This window comes from Somniosus microcephalus, chromosome 7, assembly GCF_052327205.1.
Source record: "Somniosus microcephalus isolate GS21.2 chromosome 7, FLI_Smic_1.0, whole genome shotgun sequence".
NCBI lineage: Eukaryota > Metazoa > Chordata > Chondrichthyes > Squaliformes > Somniosidae > Somniosus > Somniosus microcephalus.
The window spans coordinates 72,974,703-73,000,265 of record NC_140993.1 but is presented as its reverse complement, the minus strand read 5'-3'; positions in this window follow the sequence as shown (position 1 = coordinate 73,000,265).

The window sequence follows — 25,563 nt, the reverse complement described above, 5'->3', positions numbered from 1 at the left end:
ACTTAGAATCCAATTAATATGTATGCTCAGTTCCCTGAGTTTCGTTTTCCCGATACTGGCTTTCGCGGGCTTACTGTCCTCAATCCACAAGCCTGTCTGGCTTGCAGTAACAGAAATCAAATGGTCCCCGAAACTGATCACGAGGTCCGGCGGCCATTTTGTATGCCCTTTTATCAAAGGCTTTTCTGTACAAGCTTCTTTTGGTCAATAAAACTGTCTTATTAACCCTATTTTCTTGCGTGATTATTGCTGAAAATTTCGAATCTTACAGTCCCCCCCCTGTGATACTGATAGCTTGCTTAAAGTATCAATAATCCTTGGTGAGCAAATTGTCCCTGATTCCTCACATCCAAACATTCCTGGCAATTAACTATCTATGACCCTCACGACACATGCAGTTCCCATTTCAGAAAAATTACCTGTGTACAATTGGACAATCATAGACAGTATTATCTTAAACTATAACACATTCATCTTTCAGATGTGAAGGGGCCCAATACCCCTTGCACCACCTGCATACACCTTTTATTAATCAAAAACCGAAAATTTTATCCACGGCCATAACACGACAGTATTCACACATTTAAATCATGCAGTGGCTAAAATCAAGAGTGGAGGGACACTTTAACTTTTAATACTTAGCAGCTTAAACTGGGGTGTCCTCTTCCCCCACTCGTACATAGCGTTCTCTCCATTCTCCTGTGTTCTCGTGCCTCTGGAGGCGTTTGCCTCTCTTGCAATGCACGAACAGTAGGAATATTACAATTAAAACCTGACACACTACTAGGATGTGGGATGCTATTCTAATCCAGGCCGGGATCTCTATATTAGTGAACAGGTCCCACCGTGGTGGGGTGACTATGTCCAATATGTCTTTCCCTATCTCTAATGTCTTCTGCTCCAGTGTGTAGAAATGCTTCTGTGAAACTATAACGGCTTTTAAAATCTTGCTGAGGTGTTCGGGGAGAGGGGGAATGATATAGCCAAAATGCGCGATGAATCGCTGCAAGTCTGTGAAATTCTCTTTTACAGTTAGGTGAACGGTGGAAGGTGCAGGAATGGGGACAATCTGTTGTTGTGCCACTTGAACTTCAGCCCTGGGTTTGAAACAGAAACTGCTGTCACTGACCGGACACCACTCGTGCTGTCCGTGGCGGTAGTGAGGCGCTGCAGTGGTGACACAGTATGTCCCACCTCCGATATATGCCACCTGCGGGGGCACATGGTCCTTTGCCATTGCCTCCATGGTGCAATTTATCGGCTTCACGCTAGCGGCTCTGAACCCGCACTGTGGTTTCAAAAAGGCATTCAAGTGCTGGGGACACAGGATGATGTGTGCTCCCCGGCTACGACACCCCGAGGTCAGTGCCTGTCATCGTACGCTCCCATCTGATGACATAAGGTGGGACCACTGCGTAACGAATGTGCGCACCCCCCTGAATGACTCCAATGTTCTCCACCCTGTATACCGGGGCGGGCTTTGCTGCGGGACCCAACACCGGCATCCTTACCACTATTCCCATGATAGTGTGATTTGAGCGTCCGCAGTCCACTGGGACTGGGTACGCCTCTGCAGCTAGTCTGAGCTGGCACGGGCTTAATACATTTTGAAAATGGTGGAGCGCTTGCAAGTGCTTGTTGCTGATCCAGGACGGGACCAAACCTTGTTTTAAATCCTCCAGATTACTGCGGACCTCGCCCAGTAACCACGCCCCATATAGCACACAGGCCTCGTTCTGCGCAGCCTGATCGGACGCATTCCGATCCTCCTTAATGAGTGCATTTACCATTCGAGCGTGTTTCTCCAGTTCAGCAATTATTTCTTTTAAGTGTAGTGTCATGGCTTGGTCCTCATGTAGCTCAGAACCCACTACCTTATTTTCGTCAGTCAGTATGTTCCTTAACTGGGTTTTTAAACCATTGATCTGTGTCTGCAGCTCCACGTTGTCTAGAGCGTTGACAACAGACGTCCCGGTGTTAAAAGCAGTGAAAATGTCATTTACAGTACCCCTTCTTTGCCTCCCTACCCGATCCAAAACTTCCTGTGGTGTGGTGTATAATTGGGCCTTGTCGATATCGGCAAAGTCAAACTCGTAAAATTGTCTGAACATTCGGGTTAGCAGGACCTGGTACAACTGTTCCGTCTCCTTGGGACACCACTCCGGCAGTCGTACCTCAGTGAGGTTTGAAATCACTGAGGCCACCGCGTAGTGTACCCCTTGGTACAGCACCTGACCGGTGGGTACCAATACTAAACCGTTCCCGGGTCCCTTTGTGGTGGTGGGGCACCCTTCCTTCTGGGCTAGTGCTACCGGAATCGTGGGCAGGGACTTGCGTGGGCGGGTGATGAGTTCAGTGGCGTTTACCGGAATCGGGGAGAATGGGGCTCCGTACGCCCGAGTGCTGACATCCCATCTCATCCCTTTCCCTTCATCCTGCCACTGCCTCTGGAAAAAGATGGATACGCCCTTGGGGCAAACGCGTTTTGAACCCCATATACAGACATATATCCCTTCATCTGGTTCCCACCATTTGTCCCAACACACACGTAATTGTCCGTGAGTCCCCGTAATTGTCCGATGGGTATTGTTACCCAGTCGTTCCCACTCGATAGTAGAGTTCTTCATGTCCTTTCCCAGCTTTCGCAGCCACCACCATCTACTTAGCGGTACGTTCCCATTACACACCAAACAGATCCTCTTTCCCACGGTAACGCTGACTCTGGGTGCAAGGATCCTCACCCGAGGGCACGATAACGAAGTCTCTTGGTAGGCAAAACTGAAATTGCTGGAGTATTCCGTAGAATTCGTCCCCAGCCATCCTGGCCATCTCCCTTGGTGGAAGTAGGTGGCGGTTTCCTCAACTTCTCGCTTCCCCGTTCCATCCATTGCGATGGGGGCTGTGTCCCCGGAACATCTGAACACGATGACGTCCTTGGTGCGGCCTCGGTAGGCCAGCCCGCACCCGATCGCCGCGAGCGCTACGAGAATCCTTTCCATTGTATCCCTGGTTTCTGTAATTGATAAGATGATGTAGCCAGGCTCCCAATAGGTGCTGGCTTAATTAAATGGACGCGCGGGTCCCTTGACCCTGCTTCCAAACAACCACACATTCTGGGCAGACTTCGAAAACTACCTTTTAAAACATCCCCATCATCTTAAACTTTACATACCTTAAACTATCATTATAATTACCTAGCTTAACTTATCATTACCTAAACCTATGTACAGCGCCGCCCTCCTTCGGGCAGCCTACTTAATTCCTGTGAGGGCTGCAGCGTGCCGCTCCCTGTGGCGGGGCTGCACTGACCTTCGGCTTTGATCCCCCGCAGCCTGTCGCTGCTGAACGGGAACCGTGCCTTTCCTGGGCTGCTCTGGACCGAGTTTGGGGGAAATAAGGAGAATTTGGCCAAGGCTTTCTGGGCTGAGGCGTTCGAGTCGACCTATGAGGGGATGCCTTGGGCGAGGCTCCCAGGGCTGACGGACCGGGGGTCGGGACTTTCAGCATCACAGCCTGTGGTTCCACCACAGCTGCCGGCTCCGGCTCCCTTCCCTCTGGCTCCGCCCCCCCGGGGCCGGGATTTGTGGCATCCGGCTCCACCTCACCTGTCCCTACAGGTGGTGAGTCTCCGCCCCCAATCCCTACCTCCCCCAAGCTTGAGTCGAGGGCGGGATCTTCGTCCTCTGACTCTTCTTCCTCCGTGATCGGGTTAAGGGCGGGGTCGAGCTGTTCGGGCTCTTCCTCGTCCGAATCCCAAATTAGAGGGGAGACCTCCCACTCCATTGGGATGACTCCTCCCTTCACGCAGGCTACAGTTCCAGCCTGTGTGGTCTGTGACTCTGTCGCAGGCTGAGGATTTTTGTCCTCAGACTTGGCCCCTGTTGTTGGCCCTTGTGCACCCGGCTTAAACAGCTTACACTGGTTAATGTGAAACCATTTAGTACGTCGGGGCACCTTCACTGCATAAACCATGGGGCTGGCCTTGTCTACAATGCTGTAAGGCCCCATGTACAGTGGTTCAAAACTCCCCACCCGGGCATAGTTCCTAACCATGACCTGGTCTCCGACTTCCCACTCTTGTTGCTTACGAGGTTCCAGCAACAGTCGATTTCCCTGATGCTGTCTCCCCATGTTCTCAGCCGCTTGCCCATAAATCTGTTTCAGGCGCTCCAAAAGGGTCTGGACGAACTTGTCTCGCTTCACCTCCTGGAGCTGGCCCTCAATGAGCACCGGGGCTAGTGCATGGGTGGGTGTTCGCATGATCCTTCCAGTCATTAACTCGTGCGGGGAGTACCCCGTACTCTTGGACTGGCTGGCCCGGATCCCCATGAGGACTAGAGGCAGGATCTCCGCCCATTTCTGGGGTGAGCCCTTTGTCTCTTTCCTCAGCTTTTCCTTGAGGGTCCGGTTCATGCGTTCCACAATCTCGGATGACTGGGGATTGTACGCTACGTGCCACTTCCCTTCAATGCCCAAGAGCATGAGGGTGTTCTGCATCACTTGACCGGTGAACTGACTCCCTTGGTCGGACTCAACAAAACGGGGGAGCCCCCACCGTGAGAACACTTCCCGGATCAAGATCTTGGCAGTACCCAGCGCCGTAGCTGTTCTACACGGGAAAGCTTCTACCCACTTGGTGAACACATCCACCAGGACAAGGCAGTACTTATAGCCTCCCTGGGCGGCGGGCAGTGGCCCTATGTAGTCGACCTGAATCGATTGCCATGGTCCCTCTACCCTCCTGATGTGCCCCATGGGCACCTTCCTTTTCTGGGGGTCTGGGTTGTTTGCAGCGCACACAAGACAGCTTGCACAGAACTCGCGGACATCATCTCTAAGTCCCGGCCACCATCCCGCCTGCTCTACCCGTTGCCAGGTAACCTCAGGCCCGGGGTGTCCTGCCCCTGGACCCTCATGGGCCAGTTGAAGGAATTCCCTCCGGTGCTGCTGCGGCACAACCCACTGTTCCTCTCGGAACAGCATGCCTTCCTTGACTGAGAGGGCTGCCGTACTGTACGGACCCTCTACCTGCTTGCCCTCAGTAATGGCTTTGAGGACTGTTTTTAGGGCGGGATCCAGGGTCTGGACGGTCTTTAGGTCTGGGGGCGGTGTCACCCCTGTGTTCCCTGGAGTTCCCTCCCTGCCTCGGATTGCTGCCACGGGTCCGGGTCCATAGGGGTCCCAGAAAATGCCGTTGCGGGCACCCTCCCTGGCTAGCGCATCCGCCTGCTGGTTGCCCTGACTGCGGGGTTCTGTGGTGGAATGAGCCTTCACCTTGTGGATGAACACCTCCCCTTCCTCCCCCACAGCTGCCAGGATCTTTTCCAGCAAGGGCTTAACTGTTAAAGGTCGTCCGTCTGTGGAGGTGTATCCGTGGCGGGACCAGATGGCGAGGTACTCCGTACACGAATTGCATGTGAACTTGCTGTCCGAGCAGATCGTGTATGGGGTTGGGAAGGTCTCGGGGTGGGTAACCACGTACGCCACCGCGGACAGTTCAGCCTGCTGTGCGCTCATAGTGATGGGGAGCTTAATCGCCAGGGCAATGTCTACCGTAGGGTCATAAACTCCACACCCTGTGAGTCGTTCGCCAGCAGATACCGTGCTGGAACCGTCTACGTAGATCTCGCGGCCTGTGGGGTGTATCCCGGCCCGTAAACCTATGTCAACCTCCCATACCCCTTCTACGGAACACCGATGGGCTGTTCCGGGATATACCATGTTGGCTGCGAGCTTTGGCTCGCAGAGACCTTTAACTTTGAGATCCATCTGGGAAAGGAGGAGGGTCCAGCGCGCAATCCGAGCGCTGCTCACAGTCCCATCCTTAATCCTTCCATCCAGAAGCATCTTTGTGGGGGTGTGATAGGTGAGGAGAGTGATGGGAGAGGTTCCCGTGAAGATCACTGATCTGTTCACAGCCCAATGCGTGGCCAGGAGATGCCGTTCGCAATTGGAAAAACTCCTCTCCACATCCGTAAGCACCCTGGAGGAATAGACCACTGGTCTTAGCTTGCCGTGTCGCTCCTGGAGCAGCACGGCGCTCAGGCTGTCTCCACTAGCGGCTACTTCCAGGAAAAACTCCTCCCCCCCCATCTATGGCCCCTAGGGCTGGCGCGGTCTGCAGATCCCTTTTCAACTTCTCAAATACTGCCTGACAACCCTCGTCCCAAGACCACTCGACTCCCTTGTGTAAGAGTCGGAGTAGCGGGGCTGCTGTGGCTGCATAGTCCTCGATGAAATCTCTGCAGTACCCGGTCAATCCCAAAAAGGACCTTACACCCGTTACTGTGTTAGGGATCGGCAGATCTTGCACCGATTCCCGTCTAGCCTTATCTATGGCTCTTTCCCCAGCGCGGATGGCCAGACCCAGGAATTTCACCTCCTGCTGACCGATCTGTGCTTTCTTTGGGTTTACTTTAAAACCCTTCCTTTCCAGCAGCTCCAATAATTCGGCTAATAGTGGGCCGTGCTCCTCCCTTGAGTCCGTGAACAGGAGTAAGTCGTCCACATACTGCACTATCTGATTGGGCTGGCTAAATTCCTTTAAACTTCCCGCCATGCATTGATGGAAAATGCTGGGGCTGTTGTGAAAACCCTGTGGTAAGCAGTTCCAGGTGTACTGTTGCCCTTTAAAAGTAAAGGCAAACTTGTACTGATCCTCCCGCCGCAGCGGAATGGACCAAAAACCGTTCGAGATATCCAGCACCGTGAACGTGGTCGCAGATGCTGGAATACTCCCTATTAGGTCGGCAACTGCTGCTACCGTGGGCGCGCAGGCTGGGATGTTACTATTGAGGACTCTGTAGTCCACCGTGGCCCTCCACGAATTGTCCGGCTTCTTTACCGGCCATAATGGGGAGTTCACGTGAGTGGCTATTGGCCTCAACACGCCCTGCTGCACCAATGAAGATATTGCTGTCTCCATGTCGGGTTCTGCCTCCTTGGGGAAGTTATACTGCTTTTGGGGTCGGATCATGTGGTCCCCGTCTACGCTGACCTCAAACCCGGTGACTCTCCCACAGTCGTGCTTGTGGGTGGCAAACGCGGTCAGATTGCCCGACACACACGCCTGCAAGTCCGTTGGGACGTCCGCGACCATAAGCTCGAGATCGTAACCTCCTGACGGCTTCATGGTGCACAGGGTCCCCTTTTCTCCCATCCCTGGGATCACGACTACCTTGCCTAACCCATTCTCGGCTCCCCAGAGACAGTGATTCCTGAGGTCCACGAGGATCCCGTGTTCCACCAAGAAATCAGCCCCGAGGATGCCTTTATCACCCCCCTCATTCCACTTCAATAGGATACACATCCATGTGGTGTGGAGTGCTCCCAAATGAATGGAGAGCGGGATGGAGTACGCGCCAGCCTGTTCTCTGCCTGTGAAACCCGCTACTGAGAATGGAGCCTGGGTAGACAGATGTGAGGCAAAAGGTTTAGCTGTGTGGATCATGGTACATGATGCTCCCATATCCAACAGGTAACTACCTTTTTCCTTTTCCACCTCCATTTCCACAACAGGTCTTCTCCAAGCGTCATAGCGGAGCGGACACAAGTAGACGGGCTGCGCGGGCGTCAGTCATTTGGGCGCTGCGGTTGGAGTTTCGGGAGCGACAGGGCTGTTGGCGACTGCTACCTTCCCCTGCGAGGTCATTAGAGACCGCATTGCCTCTAAAACTGACTCGGTCGCATCGGGATGTATCAACCCCTCGGCTCCTTTCTCCCGGATGGGTGTTTGGGCTGGGGCTGGGGAAGTTTTACCCTTTAAATCCTTCCAGGGATTTTTACAGTCTCGGCGCCAATGACCCTCCTTCCCACACCCGTAACAACTGCTCTTGGCTTGGGGAGGGCGATTCCCCTCCTGATGCCATTCCCTTTTAGCAGGAGCTGCAGGCCTCGCCTCATGCACCTTTCCCTTTGAGGAAGGCACATCCCTACTCTTGTTGTTCCTGTAACTTATCGTGAGCTGATCAAGTACTACGTCCTCCGTGGAGCGGGGGTTAGTGGGGTCAAACCATGCTTTGGCCTGCTCCCTCACCGGTGGCAAGCAATTGGCGACCAGACACCGGAGCCAATGAGGCCTTTGGTCATCATTCAGCCCGTTCCGGTCCGGCCCGCCCGGACAGCTGCGCCGATACACTGGCCACAACCTTCCGGCGAAAACCCATGGAGGTTCTCCCTCTAGCTGTACCGTCCTTTCCAATCGGAGGAACGGAGTTCTGTCACTCTCCCCTATAATCTCCAGGATCTCATCCCGTAACTCTTCATACTCCTTGTGCCCTCTCTTGCTCTCATCAGGGAGACACTGGAGGAGCGAGCTGTCCAGGGAGAACAGCAGCATTTTGGACTGTTCAACCCCGTCGCAGTCATTAACTGCTGCGGTCTGCTCCACGTCCCTAAAATGAACGGAGGGATCTCCTGACTCGGAGACTTTTGGGATGTGACTGATCATTTCCCTTAGCTGTCGTGCGCTATGGGGCATTATGCTTTGTGCATTGAGTGCTGTTGGAGTTTTGCTAAGTGGGAGAAAAATCATTTAAGTGTATTTTGTGAATTTTAGTGTGTTAAGAAGTCAATTATTTGAAGTAAGTTTAATTTTATAAGGGTTTTTTAAACTCTTGGGCAGTTTAAACAGGAAGTAGAATCCGGGTATAAAAGGGGAGGGGCTAGTGCAGTGCACGGAGTGCTTTGTGCATTGAGTGCTGTTGGAGTTTTGCTAAGTGGGAGAGTTTGGATAAGTGGGAGGTGAGGGTGTGTTTTTTGCTCTGTTTTGTTCCCCACTCCCAGGCTTAGATAGCACTGCGGAGGCGGAGCAGCGAGACGAGTCAACCAAACAGGCTCCACAGACAGTATTCAAGGAGGAGGTTGGTGATCAGCTGGTTGGTTGGTTTTCTTCCTTCTCTTCTCTTTTATACCTTTAAGTTGGAAAGTCCTATTGAATAGTGGTGTGATATTATCATATATATCCGGGCAGGGTCTTCATAACTAATAATAAGAAATTAAATTAATTATATAGAATGGAGCAGGTGATGTGTTACTGTTGCGAGATGTGGGAGCCGGTGGACCCCATTGAGGCTCACGGTGATTACATCTGCGACAAGTGTTTGCTGCTAGAGGAACTCAAGTTCCATGTTATGGAGCTTGAGACCGAGCTTCAGACACTGCGACACATCAGGGAGGGGGAGAAGTTCCTGGACTCTATGTTTCAGGAGATGGTCACACATATGAAGTTAATTACTGCAGATGTAGTCCGTGGTCAGGGACAGGACGGTGTGACTATGAGTGAGGAAGGTACAGGGATCCAGGATGTAGTGTTGAAGGAGACGCAGCCCTTGTTCTTGTCCAGCAGGATCGAGGTTCTTACTCCCTGTGAGGGCGGGAGCGGGGACTGCAGGGAGGATGAGCAACCTGGCCACAGCACCGTGGTACAGGGAGCCATTCAAGTGGAGGGAGTAAAAAGAAATGTTGTAGTGGTAGGGGATAGTATCATTAGGGGGATAGATAGGGTTCTCTGCAGTCAAGAGCGGGAGTCCCGAAGGCTGTGTTGCCTGCCTGGTGCCAGGGTTAAGGACATCTCTTCTGGGCTGGAAAGAAACTTGGAGTGGGAGGGGGAGGATCCAGTTGTCGTGGTCCATGTTGGTACAAACGACGTAGATAGGACAAGGAAGACGGTTCTGTTAAAGGAGTATGAGCAGCTAGGGGTCAAATTAAAAAACAGAACCTCAAGGGTAATAATCTCTGGGTTATTACCTGAGCCACGAGCGAATTTGGCTAGGATAAATAAAATTAAAGAGTTAAATGCGTGGCTCAAAGACTGGTGTGGGAGAAATGGGTTTTGCTTCTTGGGACACTGGCACCAGTACTGGGACAGGAGGGAGCTGTTCTGTTGGGACGGACTCCACTTGGCCAGTGCTGGGACTAGAGTCCTGGTGAATCATATAACTAGGGCTGTAGAGAGGGCTTTAAACTAATTAGTGGGGGGGAGGTTTCTAGAGAGCAAATAATAGAAATGACAACAGAGAAGGTCATAGACTTAGGTAGCAGTGGGGGAATTAAAAAACAGAATGTGTCAGGAAGGGATAGAAGGTATGGAGTAAAAAGTAAAGTACTAAAAAGGGAAAAAACAGGAACTAAGTGTTACAAAACATATTTGAAAGTTCTTTATCTGAATGCACGTAGCATTCGTAACAAAATGAATGAGTTAACGGCACAAATAATGACATATGGGTATCATCTTGTGGCCATTACAGAAACATGGCTGCAGGGTGACCATGACTGGGAATTAAACATACCAGGTTATTTAACAATCAGGAAGGACAGGCAGGAAGGGAGAGGAGGTGGGGTGGCTATGTTAATAAAGGAAGGAATCACTACAATACAGAGAAATGATATTGGGTCAAAGGAGCAGGATAGTGAAACAGTTTGGGTGGAGATGAGGAATAATAAGGGGAAAAAAACACTAGTGGGTGTAGTCTATAGGCCTCCAAACAGTTGCAACTCTGTTGGACGGAGTATTAATCAGGAAATAGTTGAGGCTTGTAATAAGGGAACAGCTATAATTATGGGGGATTTTAATTATCATATTAACTGGACAAATCAAATTGGGCAGAGCAGCCTTGAGGAAGAGTTCATTGAGTGTATTAGGGATGGGTTTCTTGAGCAGTATGTAACTGAACCGACCAGGGGGCAAGCAACCTTAGATTTGGTCCTGTGTAATGAGACAGGATTAATTAAAAATGTCCTAGTAAAGGATCCCCTTGGAATGAGTGACCATAACATGGTTGAGTTCCATATTCAATTAGAGGGTGAGAAGGTTGGATCTCAAACAAGCGTGCTGAGCTTGAATAAAGGAGACTATGAAGGTATGAGAGCGGAATTAATTAGAGTGGACTGGGAAAATAGATTAAAGGGTAAGACGGTACATGACCAGTGGTGTACATTTAAGGAGTTATTTTACAACTTCCAAAAAATATATATTCCACTGAGGAAAAAAGGGTGTAAAAGAAAAGATAGCCATCCGTGGCTAAGTAAAGTAATTAAGGATAGTATCCGACTAAAAACAAGGGCATATAAGGTAGCCAAATCTAGTGGGAGGATGGAAGATTGGGAAGTCTTTAAAAGACAGCAAAATATAACTAAAAGATTGATTAAGAAAGGGAAGATAGATTATGAAAGTAAATTAGCAAAAAATATAAAAACAGACAGTAAAAGTTTCTATAGTTATATAAAAAGAAAAAGGGTGGCTAAAGTAAATGTTGGTCCCTTAGAGGATGAGACCGGGAAATTAATGGTGGGAAACATGGAGATGGCAAAAACACTGAACAATTATTTTGTATCAGTCTTTACAGTGGAGGACACTAAGAATATCCCAACACTGGACAAACAGGGGGCTCTAGGGGGGGAGGAACTAAATACGATTAAAATCACTAAGGAAGTGGTACTTGGTAAAATAATGGGACTCAAAGCGGATAAATCCCCTGGACCTGATGGCTTGCATCCTAGGGTCTTGAGGGAAGTAGCGGTAGGGATTGTGGATGCATTGGTAATAATTTTCCAAAACTCACTGGACTCAGCAAAGGTCCCGGCAGATTGGAAAACTGCTAATGTAACACCCTTATTTAAAAAGGGTAGTAGGCAGAAGGCTGGAAACTATAGACCTGTTAGCCTAACATCTGTGGTTGGTAAAATGTTAGAGTCCATTATTAAGGAGACAGTAACGGGACATTTGGATAAACATAATTTAATAGGACAAACTCAGCATGGTTTCATGAAGGGGAAGTCATGTTTGACAAATTTGCTTGAGTTTTTTGAGGAAGTAACATACAGGGTGGATAAAGGGGAACCAGTGGACGTAGTGTATTTAGACTTCCAAAAGGCATTTGACAAGGTGCCACACAAAAGGTTATTGCTCAAGATAAAAAATCACAGGATTGGGGATAATATTCTGGCGTGGGTGGAGGATTGGCTCTCTAACAGAAAGCAGAGAGTTGGGATAAATGGTTCATTCTCAGATTGGCAACCAGTAACTAGTGGTGTTCCGCAGGGGTCAGTGCTGGGTCCCCAACTCTTTACAATCTATATTAACGATTTGGAGGAGGGGACCGAGTGTAACATATCAAAGTTTGCAGATGATACAAAGATGGGACGGAAAGTAGTGAGTGAGGAGGACATAAAAAACCTGCAAAGGGACATAGACAGGCTAAGTAAGTGGGCAGAGATTTGGCAGATGGAATACAATACTGGAAAGTGTGAGGTTATGCACTTTGGCAGGAAAAATCATAGAGCAAGTTATTATCTTAATGGCAAGAAACTGGAAAGTACTGTAGTACAAAGGGATCTGGGGGTCCTGGTGCACGAAACTCAAAAAGTTAGTATGCAGGTGCAGCAAGTGATTAAGAAGGCCAATGGAATGTTGGCTTTTATTGCTAGGGGGATGGAATATAAAAACAGGGAGGTATTGCTGCAGTTGTACAAGGTATTGGTGAGACCGCACCTGGAATACTGCATACAGTTTTGGTGTCCATACTTAAGAAAAGACATACTTGCTCTCGAGTCAGTACAAAGAAGATTCACTCGGTTAATCCCGGGGATGAGGGGGTGGTCATATGAGGAGAGGTTGAGTAGATTGGGACTCTACTCATTGGAGTTCAGAAGAATGAGAGGCGATCTTATTGAAAATTATAAGATTGTGAAGGGGCTTGATCGGGTGGATGCGGTGAGGATGTTTCCAATGATAGGTGAAACTAGAACTAGGGGGCATAATCTTAAAATACGGGGCTGCTCATTCAAAACTGAGATGAGGAGAAACTTCTTCACTCAGAGGGTGGTAGGTTTGTGGAATTTGCTGCCCCAGAAAGCTGTGGAAGCTACATCATTAAATAAATTTAAAACAGAAATAGATAGTTTCCTAGAAGTAAAGGGAATTAAGGGTTACGGGGAGCGGGCAGGAAATTGGACATGAGTCTAGGTTCGGAATGGTCATGGCCCTGTGGGTAGTGGAGTGGGCCCAGGGGCCGTGTAGCCTTGTTCTGCTCCTACTGTGTTCTAATTCTGTGTTAGATTTCAGGAGATGGTTTTATTCCTGTTCCTGGCTGGGGTGGAGATCGCCTTTACAGAAGGTAAGTGCTGTAGAAAATATAGGGACAGAGTGATCTCCTGGAAGAATTTCGATCGCCTAGATGGGTCGGAGAGGAATTTCCCAGTTTTTTTTCTCCCAAATTGGCCATTGGGTCTTTATCTGGTTTTTCGCCTCTCCCGGGAGATCACATGGGTTCGGGTGGATGCAGACTGATAGAAGATTTGAGGTTAGGATCAGATCAGCCATGATCTTATTGAATGGTGGAGCAGGCTCGAGGGGCCGATTGGCCTACTCCTGCTCCTATTTCTTATGTTCTTATGTTCTTATGATCTGGTTCACAAGGGGTCCGTCCTCGCCATCATTGGCGCCTGGACCGAGCCTCTGGTGTCACGTGGGACACATCGGTGCCGGTCCCGACTCTACTACCTGGTGTTGCTCTACCTCAAGAACCTCTGTGTCTGACTTCTCCGTTTCCTTCCCCGGAGTCAAAGACTCAGTATAGGCGGGAGGTGCCGAGGGCTCGGGGGTTGGTACCCCAACTGCCTCTTGTGGAATCGGTCTTTTGGATTCCTTGGCTAACAGTAGCTGGCTCGCTGGTGGGTTTATGAGACACACCAAGCCGTTTGCCTTTGCTAGGGCCGCTCTCAGGTCCTCTAGCTCCCTGTAGCAAGCGCTGTGGTTGGTGTTCTCAGACCTATCCTCCATGGCCATCTTATATGCTGCCCTAGCCCCCAAAATACTTTCCTCCTGTGCCGCTATCTGCTTAACTAGGCGGAAACACCTCTCTCTCATTCTACCTTCACTGGCCTTGGCCTCATCAACCTGACACTCCAAGTAATCTATCCTGGTCTCATGGCGGTGAGTTATGGATTGGCATTCCTGATTCAGCGCGTTAAGCGATTGAATCAGTTTCTGGCCTCCCGCAACCTTTTCCTCTACTTCTGTTAGTAGCCCTTTGATCTGGGCTGTCTGTGCTACAACGACCTGGTCTAAAAGCTGGACTTGCTTCTTGTAGCACATCAGCCAAACCGCCTTTTCTACCGATTTCTTATGCTCTTTGCTTTCTGTCCACTTGATGGCTGCGTCTAGCGGGCGCCTATCCCTTAATAGGTCAGATATCCATTGTTTTGTAAGGTTTACTTTCCAAAAACATAATCTGCTATTCTCTCATCCATCACATTTCCTTTATTCAGACCTTGATCTAACACACTACATTCCTGCTGCCAAGGTCCTGCCGCGGTCGCCATCTCTGTAGGGGGTTTCTCTTGCTCGTTCTGGTCTCCTACCAGGCTTCGTGCAATAATTACCCTTGAGTGGTTCGACCCACTCTTCCCTACGGTTCTAGACCTTGGACTTAGGTGCAGGGAACTGTAGTGCAGAGAAAAACTCAATAGACCAGGTTGAATAGCACGAAATGCATGCTTTTATTATTAAACAGTTTGCAGCATTTTAAAATACATGTCATAAGCACAGATTAAAGTAACTACAAGTATGCACATATCTATAAACTTAACTCTATGGAAATGGGGAACACACGGCACATCGTAAAAGGGGAAATACATTACGATTACCCTTAACCCCCTCCCCTAGACCGAAACTAAGTTTCGACTTGAAGAACTCGGGATCATGCTCACCACTTTCAGATTCACGAAAAGGGGGTTCGCAGCCTTTTTGGCACAGCTTTCCGTCGTCACGTGGATTTGGAAACTTCTGGCGCAGTTTGTTTTCTTACGCAATGCAGCAGCAGATACAGCCTTGATGAGCGCTCGTCATGGATGAAAATCCGTTAAACCTGTGTTACCTTTACTGAAAGGCTGCCGAAGAACTGAATGCACATGTAGACTCTGCTACCGATGTGATGTTGTAGAATTGCACATGGAAGGTCCGTTACCGAATGGGATGTTGAGGCACTGGAGTGCTAGGCCTGGAGTGTCCTTTCATACAGTCATAATGATTGTCCTTCTGAGAGTCTTCCCCGGGACGGGACGCTGATACCGAATTGCTTTCTTTATGCAGTCATTGTTATCCTTCGAAACAGAGCTGGAGGGTGTCTTCTCCTTCGGCCTGGGTCGTCGATGATCTCCTGACAAAAGTACCCGGGCCACCCTCGTCGTCTTCCCGTCGTGGCCGAGCCTTGCCTGGCCGAACACCGACCACGTTCCGAAACCGAAGTGCTGCCTTAACCGAAGAGTCGTAGAAGTTCCGAAGCGAAGCGTGAAGTGAAGCGTAGCGTCCAGTGTGCTGATGGACTTTTCAAATCCATAGTTATGCACTTTTGGGACAGTCTTATCTCCCGCCAAATCATAGTCCAGTCTTTGTAATATTTTTGGCGGGCAGAAATCTCTGCAGGGGCGCTTTGTCTTGTAACGGGAGCCGGTGATAGCTTAACTGGCCTTCCTGGGCCGATAATGTCTTTTACTTTGTCACCGTAACTCGGTTCGTATATTGATCAGTCTGGAGATTGCCCTTGATGGCTGTCAAACGGTTTTCCTTTGTACAGTAAATGGGTTTACGTGTTCATTCAATTGTCCACCCATTTCTTGATGGGCCTCATCCTGTAACCCAAGACTGTCCTGTACTTAGAATCTAATTAATATGTATGCTCAGTTCCCTGAGTTTCGTTTTCCCGATACTGGCTTTCGCGGGCTTACTGTCCTCAATCCACAAGCCTGTCTGGCTTGCAGTAACAGAAATCAAATGGTCCCCGAAACTGATCACGAGGTCCGGTGGCCATTTTGTATGCCCTTTTATCAAAGGTTTTTCTGTACAAGCTTCTTTTGGTCAATAAAACTGTCTTATTAACCCTATTTTCTTGCGTGATTATTGCTGAAAATTTCGAATCTTACATAATCACTAAAGAATACTAGGATGGATCGACTCCTAAAACCAGAGCGTCTGGACTTGGATCCACATTCTGCTGAAGCATCAAATCAATTTGGACACTGGCTCAAATGCTTCAAACTCTTCGCGGGGGCCTCATCCGCTAGCGAGGTAGATAAACTGAGTCTACTGGCTACTCGCGTAAGTCATCGGATTTATTCGTTCATCCGGGACGCCACCTCTTACACGGAGGCCATCACTATCCTGAAGGCCCAATACCAGAGGCCGGTAAACGAAGTGTACGCCAGACATCTGCTGGCTACACGCAGGCAGCGACCAGAGGAATCAATGGACGATTTCTTACAGGGCCTAAAGGACCTGGTCCGGGACTGTAACTGCAAGGCCGTGACGGCCAACGCGTACTCTGACGAATTGGTCCGTGATTCCTTCATCACGGGCCTCAAATCGAATTATATCCGGCAGAGACTGCTGGAGAAGGAGGTCCTGGACTTAAAAAAGGCAGTGGCCACTGCGCGATCGCTGGACATGGCCCAGAAAAGCTCTGACTCTTATTCTTCCGGCCATGCGGCCCTCACCGCCTCGTGCGCGCCGAGGGGGCCGCCATCTTGGAATCAGCCATCTTCCCCATCCAGGTCTCAGACCAGCACTACGCCGCCGGAGTCCCCACACAGAAGTTCACCCAGGAGTCCTACTACAGCGGCAATGTCTCGAGGCCCGAAATGCTACTTCTGCGGCCAGGCCAAGCACCCCAGACAACGATGCCCAGCGAAGGACGCTACATGCTTCAAATGTAAGAAAAAGGGGCATTTTAGCAAAGTCTGCAGGGAGAATCTGATTTCCAACTCCGTCACCGCCTCGTGCGTGCCGTACAGGCCGCCATCTTGGGATCCGCCATCTTTTCCCGACTCAACGGCCGCCCAGGGCCCAACAGTGGCTTCGATCACGGTGGATCAATCCAGGCCACACCCGTTGACAAAATCCATGATGGCCATACAGGTAAACGGGAATTAAACGAAATGTTTAATTGACTGTGGGAGTACCAAGAGTTTTATCCACCCTAGCCTGGTACGGTGGCACTCATTAACGGTAACCCCTACACGGAGCAGAATTGCTATGGCTGCTAAGCCCCACACTTCGGACATTTTGGGCTACTGTGTGGTAACACTGACTGTAAAATGCACGGACTACAAGGATTTTAAACTCCTCGTGATGCCAGAACTCTGTGTTAATGTAATCTTGGGCCTGGACTTCCAGTGCCACCACGAAAGTGTCACGCTAGCATATGGCGGGTCCCAGCCGCCACTCACAGTCTGTGGCCTATCAACCTTAAAAATCAGCCCGCCCTCTTTATTCGCTAATCTCGCTCCGAACTGTAGGCCCATAGCGACCAAAAGTAGACGGTACAGTCTGGAAGACAGACACTTTATCAAGGCGGAAGTGGACAGACTCCTGCGGGAAGGCATTATTGAATGCAGTACCAGCCCGTGGCGTGCCCAAGTAGTCATAGTTAAAAATAGCGAAAAGAAACGGATGGTAATTGACTACAGCCAGACTGTTAATATTTATACCCAGCTGGACGCCTACCCTTTACCCCGCATATCAGAAATGGTCAACCAGATTGCGCAATACCGAGTCTTCTCGACTATCGACCTCAAATCCGCGTATCACCAGCTCCCCATTAGAATGGAGGACCGCCCATACACCGTCTTCGAGGCGAACGGGCGCCTCTACCATTTTCTCAGAGTGCCCTTCGGGGTAACAAATGGGGTCTCGGTCTTCCAACGTGAGATGGACCGCATGGTTGACGAGAATAAACTACAAGCTACCTACCCCTATCTGGACAATGTCACTATCTGCGGGCACAACCAGCAAGACCACGATCTAAATCTTGCGAGATTCTTAAAAACTGCCCTAAAGCTGAATCTAACCTACAACGAAGACAAATGTGTCTTCAACACAACCCGTCTCTGTATCCTCGGCTGTGTGGTGGAAGATGGGGTAATTGGACCGGACCCTGACCGATTACGCCCCCTAAAGGAACTGCCCCTGCCACACAACCCCAAAGCTTTAAAAAGGTGCCTGGGATTTTTTTCGTATTATGCCCAATGGGTGCCCAATTACTCTGATAAGGCCCGACCCCTCATTAAATCGACGTCCTCCCCACTATCAGCTGAAGCTCGGGAGGCTTTCACCCGTATTAAACTGGACATTGAAAGGGCTGCAGTGTGTGCAGTGGACGAATGCATTCCCTTTCAAGTCGAAAGCGATGCGTCAGACTTTGCCTTAGCTGCGACCCTCAATCAGGCTGGGAGACCTGTGGCCTTCTTCTCCCGAACCCTTCAGGGACCTGAAATCAGGCACTCTTCTGTCGAGAAGGAGGCACAGGCTATAGTGGAGGCAGTGCGGCACTGGAGACACTACCTAGCCGGCAAACGTTTCACCCTGCTCACCGACCAGCGGTCGGTGGCTTTCATGTTTAATAACAAACAAAGGGGGAAAATCAAGAATGACAAAATACTCAGGTGGAGGATCGAACTATCCACGTTCGACTATGATATTATGTACAGGCCGGGAGCCCTTAATGAACCCCCAGACGCCCTATCGCGGGGAATGTGTGCCAGCATTCATACGGACAAATTACAGGGTCTCCACAACGACCTCTGTCACCCAGGGGTCACCCGACTATACCATTTTATAAAGTCCCGCAATCTGCCCCACTCCATCGAGGAGGTCAGGGCAATGACCAGAGCCTGCCGCATCTGTGCGGATTGCAAGCCTCGTTTCTACAGGCCTGACCGTGCACACCTTATCAAAGCCACACGGCCATTCGAGCGCCTAAGTCTGGACTTCAAGGGACCCCTTCCCTCTGCCGACCGTAACGTATACTTCCTCAATATCATTGATGAATATTCCCGCTTCCCCTTCGCCATTCCCTGCCCAGACATGACCAGTGCCACGGTCATCAAGTGTCTCTGTAATCTATTCTGCATGTTTGGCATGCCGAACTACATACACAGCGATAGGGGGACATCATTCATGAGTGACGAGCTGCGCCAGTTCTTGCTCTCGAAGGGGATAGCCACTAGCAGAACCACTAGCTACAACCCCCGGGCTAATGGGCAAGTGGAAAGGGAGAATGCTACTGTTTGGAAGGCTGTCACGTTAGCCTTAAAGTCAAAAGGCCTTCCGACCTCCCGCCGGCAGGAAGTCCTCCCAGACGTGCTCCACTCCATAAGGTCTCTGTTATGTACTGCCACTAACGCTACCCCTCACGAAAAGATGTTCATTTTCCCCCCGGAAATCCACCTCGGGCATATCTCTACCCGCGTGGCTGACGTCTCCGGGGACAGTACTATTGCAGAAGCACGTGAGAGGCCATAAAACGGACCCCCTTGTGGAAAAGGTACAGCTCCTCCATGCAAACCCTCAGTACGCCTATATCGAATACTCTGACGGGCGAGAGGACACTGTTTCCATAAAAGACCTCGCTCCCTCGGGGAGCGGAGAGAACGATGGGAGACTACCCGATGAAGACCTACACTACAAAGAGACAGGACGCCCAGAGGTATCAATACCCAACTTTAACCTGGAGGACACTGCAGATAACCTGGAAGACACTGCGGAGGCCCGGACAGCGGAGGAACCAGAATCCACTCCCCTAGAGGCACCCCAACCGGCTTTGCGCCGATCACTGAGAACTGCAAAACCTCCTGACAGACTCACTTATACCAACTTTTAAGAAACATCACCCCGATGGACTAAATCTATAGAAGGGGTGAATGTAATGAAATCTGTTTGTCTTGATCCTGTATTTGTTTTGCACTCATGTATATTACCCTCCCCCACTGTGTATAGTTTCACTTCCTCTTTCCCGACTAACCTGGGAGGTTCCAGGTCTTGGCTCTTGGCTCCGCCCCTGACTTCTCTTACATAAAGATCCCAGGATCTGTATGACTCATTCCTGTGAACCAGTCGGCGTGTTGAGATGTTAGCTCTGATCTTAGTGATTAAAAGCCAACTTGTTTAAGTCTATAACTTCTAGTTTTGTAGTTATTGAAGGCCCATCATTCCCCAACCCCCATGATGTATCACTTAATGGATCAGCATATTGGATCAATTAGTTCTCACACATATTCAAGAAAGGTCTTGCTTGTGGTTAATTTATTTTCCAAGATACGGCTTCTTCCTCCAACTCATTCTCAATGACAGATGCTCCTGCCAAGACTAAGTTTTAGTCCTAGAGTACAGGGCCTTTGTAAATAAATTTTGAAAATATATTAAAATTTCACCATCAGTACCCTTATGAGAGATAATTTGGGGAACTTCAGAGGTACTGAAAGCTCATTAGTGTAGTTTAACTGAATAACGACAAATGGCACACTATTCTTCCTATCTACACAAGAGAAAAATGCAAGGTGAACACAGTAAATTTGTTTTCCAAGTCTCAAGTACTTGTTTTTTTATTCAATATCAAGCGATACTCTTTTCTTAAGTAGCAACATGGCATTCAGACAGGTACCCTCATGGGCATTCTGTGCTGCTTAAGCGATTCATTAAGACGTCTGTTCTTTACTTTCAAATTATCAATTTCATCTCGCGGTCTACTGCGGCGTTTTAGATGCACAATCTTCCTTACTCTTCTCCTGTAATTTGTATGGCGAGGTCTGCGGTTAACCCGCCTTCCTCTTCTTCAACACCTTGTTTTCTGCAGCTGTCTTCCATATCGTTTGCGTGGATGACTGCGTCTGTTGCGATTTCTTGACTTGGTCATGACACCTTCATTTCCAAACCGACTGGTATACTATCTCACTGATTTGAGATTTTCAATTGAATATTTGCTCCCGTATGCAGCTTTTAATGCCTAGGACCGCGATTGTTGAATGACATAGTACTGCCATGTAGTGTATGAACAACCATATTTGGTATGCATTATGACGTAAACTGACAGCACCTTATAAGGTAGTTTTGCATACAACCGATGCCCGTCATTGATCACATCACTTATATTGGTGGGTTTCAACACCCATTGGATAAAATACTCAATGGATTTGATTATCTTGATATCACTTTCATGCCATATATGGACAAAGGCAAAGTAAGAGTGTTTCAAAGACATTTCTGTGGTCTCAATATTAGTTGCTCCCTGTGCTACACTGTCTGAACATACATGCTGCCAATTAGGCACTACGTGACTTAGGCCTGTCTCTAACTCTGCTGAGACACACCTCTTCACCAGAGTTGTCCTGCACAGACATTGCTAACAGACTGCAACCAGAGCTATCCTGCTTAAGACACTGATAATTTTTCACACTAGCACTATTTTGCCAAGACACCGCTGAACCTCCACATCAGCAGTACCTTCCCCAAACAGCCACTTCTAACTCTCCACATCAGACCTACCCTACCCAAACAGGAACTGTAACCTCCACATCACACAAGGCTATCTGGACAGACAGTACTTATAGAGTCATAGAGTCATAGAGTTATACAGCACAGAAAGAGGCCCTTCGGCCCATCGTGTCCGTGCCGGCCATCTGCCCTGTCTAATCTAATCCCATTTTCCAGCATTTGGTCCGTAGCCTTGTATGCTATGGCATTTCAAGTGCTCATCCAAATGCTTCTTGAATGTTGTGAGAGTTCCTGCCTCTACCACCCTTTCAGGCAGTGAGTTCCAGATTCCAACCACCCTCTGGGTGAAAAAGTTCCTCCTCAAATCCCCTCTAAGCCTCCTGCCCCTTACCTTGAATCTATGCCCCCTTGTTATTGACCCCTCTACTAAGGGAAAAAGTTCCTTTCTATCTACCCTATCTATGCCGTTCATAATTTTGTACACCTCACTCAGGTCCCCCCTCAGTCTTCTCTGCTCCAAGGAAAACAACCCCAGCCTGTCCAGTCTTTCTTCATAGCTGAAGCGCTCCAGCCCAGGTAACATCCTGGTGAATCACCTCTGCACCCTCTCCAAAGCAATCACATCCTTCCTATAGTGTGGCAACCAGAACTGCACACAGTATTCCAGCTGTGGCCTAACCAGCGTTTTGTACAGCTCCATCATAACCTCCCTGCTCCTATATTCTATGCCTCGGCTAATGAAGGCAAGTATCCCATATGCCTTTTTAACAACCTTAGCCACCTGTTCTGCTGCCTTCAGGAATCTATGTACATGCACACCAAGGTCCCTCTGATCCTCTGTCTTTCCTAGGGTCTTACCATTCATTGTGTATTCCCTTGCCTTGTTAGTCCCTCCAAAATGCATCACCTCACACTTTTCAGGGTTAAATTCAATTTGCCACTGTTCCGCCCATCTGACCAACCCATCTATATCGTCCTGCAGACTGAGGCTACCCTCCTCGCTATTTACCACACCACCAATTTTCGTGTCATCTGCGAACTTACTGATCATACCTTTTACATTCACATCCAAATCATTAATGTAGACTACAAACAGCAAGGGACCCAGCGCCGATCCCTGCGGTACCCCACTGGACACAGGCTTCCAGCCACAAAAACAACCTTCAACCATCACCCTCTGCCTTCTGCCACTAAGCCAGTTTTGGATCCAATGTGCCAAGGCACCCTGGATCCCATGGGCTCTTACCTTCTTGACCAGTCTCCTATGCGGGACTTTATCGAAAGCCTTACTGAAATCCATGTATACCACATCCACTGCACTACCCTCATCCACACACCTAGTCATCTCCTCGAAAAATTCAATCAAATTGGTCAGACATGATCTTCCCTTGACAAAGCCATGCTGACTATCCCTGATTAATCCTTGCCTCTCCAAGTGGAGACTAATTCTGTCCCTCAGAATTTTTTCCAATAATTTCCCTACCACTGATGTTAGGCTCACTGGCCTGTAATTCCCTGGTTTATCCCTACTACCCTTCTTGAATAATGGTACTATGTTAGCTGTTCTCCAGTCCTCTGGCACATCCCCTGTGGCCAGAGAGGTTCTGAAAATTTGTGTCAGAGCCCCTGCAATCTCCTCCTTTGCCTCACACATACCCTCCAAAGCACTGCCCAGATACTAACTGTGCATGCAAGAGCTACCTTGCCCAGATAAACTATAAACCTTATAACCCAGACCACTAAACTCAACTCACTAAACCATAACCTGTTGCACTGCTGAAGGATACAGCTATAGTCCTCTGAGGTGCCAAGTATGCTGCATTGCACAAAACATACATTTTGAATTGTTCTTACTCATCTAACTTAGGAAACGTCACAGTCTCCATCCCACCTCTGGTTTCATAGTTGGCTCATCCTAATGTGTCTTCAAGTTTTTCCCCTCTCTTGGCTTCCTAGTGTTGGTACTCTTCGAAAAATTCAGGGAACATTACAGGACTAGGAATGTGGAGTGGTGGGGAGGAGAAAATAACACCTATTGTTTTTCTGACTATATTGTAATGTTCAAATTGTAAAAGAACATTGCATTTCTTCACAGAAAAGGGTTGTGAGAATGTGGAATGAAGAGTTAACTGATCTGTTTAAAAAGGAAAATACATACTTATTTGGGAAGCAGGGGATTGGGATTAAAAAGGGAGAGAGCTATTAAAACTAACAAAACAGCAGACTAGTCTCCACGGGACAAATAGCAATATCCTGTTGCTAGCCCCTTTCTAATGTCAGAGTGCCATATACAGAAAGACATGATTACTAAACAGTTTTTTTAAAGAGATAAAAGAAGGATGCAATATGTGTTTTGAAGCTGCTGTGTCCCATGAAAGCACTTTTCCAGTAAGGAGGGCGGAGACAAAGTAACCTACAGCTATGTGCTGACTGTAGTCCAAGGTGGGACAATGAAATGCCCCACTTGTATGGCCATTAGATAATGATGCAGTAGGAAAACCATATTGGAGCTTAAATGGGAAAAATCCAAAGTAGACAATGCTGTCCACTTATTAGTAAATATGGACAGGTCAAATACCAATTCTGACACATGAAAGATGTTCGGGACTTCTCTGAGAAGTAAGTCTCCAAATGCCACACATTTATCCAAAAGTGCAGCTAGCTTGACAATAAAAGTGAATTTACATGTTTCTGAAAACAAGAGTCACTTACTAATTTAACACACAAAAATGGTCAAATGTAACTTTACAAAGAGTAGCTTTGTCTCAATCTGTAATGGGTTTGGCAGCTGCACAGCAACCATGCCCAAGCACATTGCAAACCCAGAGAAATTCCGCGAAGCTAGCCATAATTATAAGATAGTCACAAATAAGTCCAAATAAGGAATTCAGGAGAAATCTCATTACTCAGAGAGTTATGAGAATGTGGAACTCGCTACCACAAGGAGTGATTGAGGCGAATAGCATAGATACATTTAAGAGGAATTTAGGTAAGTACATGAAGGAGAAAGGAATAGAAGGATATGTTGAAAGGGTGAGATGAAGTAAAGTGGGAGGAGGCTCATGTGGAGCATAAACACTAGCATGGACCTGTTGTGCCAAAGGGCCTGTTTCTGTGCTGTAAAATTCTATGTAATATGTAAATCTCTACACTAGAGGTAACAAAACAGACCCTTCTAGCCCAGCCTAGACCCAATATTAACCCACCACATCACTACTCTCCTGCTCAAATATAAGAACATAGGAAATTTTGGTAACAACAAAAGGCCATGGACCTGAATTTGCTTTGGTTGTGCCCAATGGTGACCTCCAGCTCTGACCCCACTGATGTTTGCAGGGTTAGTTGGAGGGCACCTTTTTTAGCATGAGGAAACTTTGGTCTCATATCTAGCATCTCCAAGCTGCCCGTGCAACTCCCTGGACCATGACATTAGTCTGATCAGCTAGGGAGTCAATCTGGCTGCCTTCCAGAAAAAAATCTTTGTAGTCCTTTAGAAGTCCTGGTGGATTACCTGTCATAGATTCCACCAGTGGGCTCCCGGTGGAGGCCAGTACATCTCACCTCACTGGGTGTACTGGTCACCAACGGCAACTCTGGATCCTGTTCCAGGCTCAGGAGCGGAAATTCCTGGCTTAGGGAAACCCTCAGCCTGTCATTTGCCTTCTAGGGGGCGGGCAAAAGTTCTGCCTCTCATGAGCTACTGAGGAAACTCCCAGACACAGTGGAAGCCTGGCATAACAAGGTCTCTGCCATTTATCTGGGGGTCCTGCCAGTCTCCCACCAAGGAATCTCGTATGTGCTAGTGATTTATCTGACTTTCCAGTCTCTGCAGAATGCTAGGAAATACAGAAGAGTCGCAAGCCAATAGCGAAAGGCAGCTCTAACTGAACCATCAGTGGCTGACTGAGAACGGCTTCCATGGTATCTCAGAAAGATGCTGGGTTTGGGCCTTTGCCAGAATAATAGGATCAACAGAGGAAGCTGATTGAATCACTGGCAGCAAAAGAACTTCTTGGACTTGGAGAACCAAGCTGGTCGATAAAGTGCTTGTTCAAAGTAGTCCTGTGACCTACTGTGACCTAATTAAAGCAAGGCGTAACAGTCACTGACCTCAAAGGGAACTACAATATATATTTCCATTGACTAAAGAATCTCAAAATTCCTATTTTGTACCAAATTTGTATTTTATTCCTCATTACGAAATCCAAAAGTAGCTACTGCTTTCAGATCTATACAGGTTGGTGAGTCTATTTGAACAGGAGGCTGTCTGATGCTTTATCATACATGCCATCCATTGG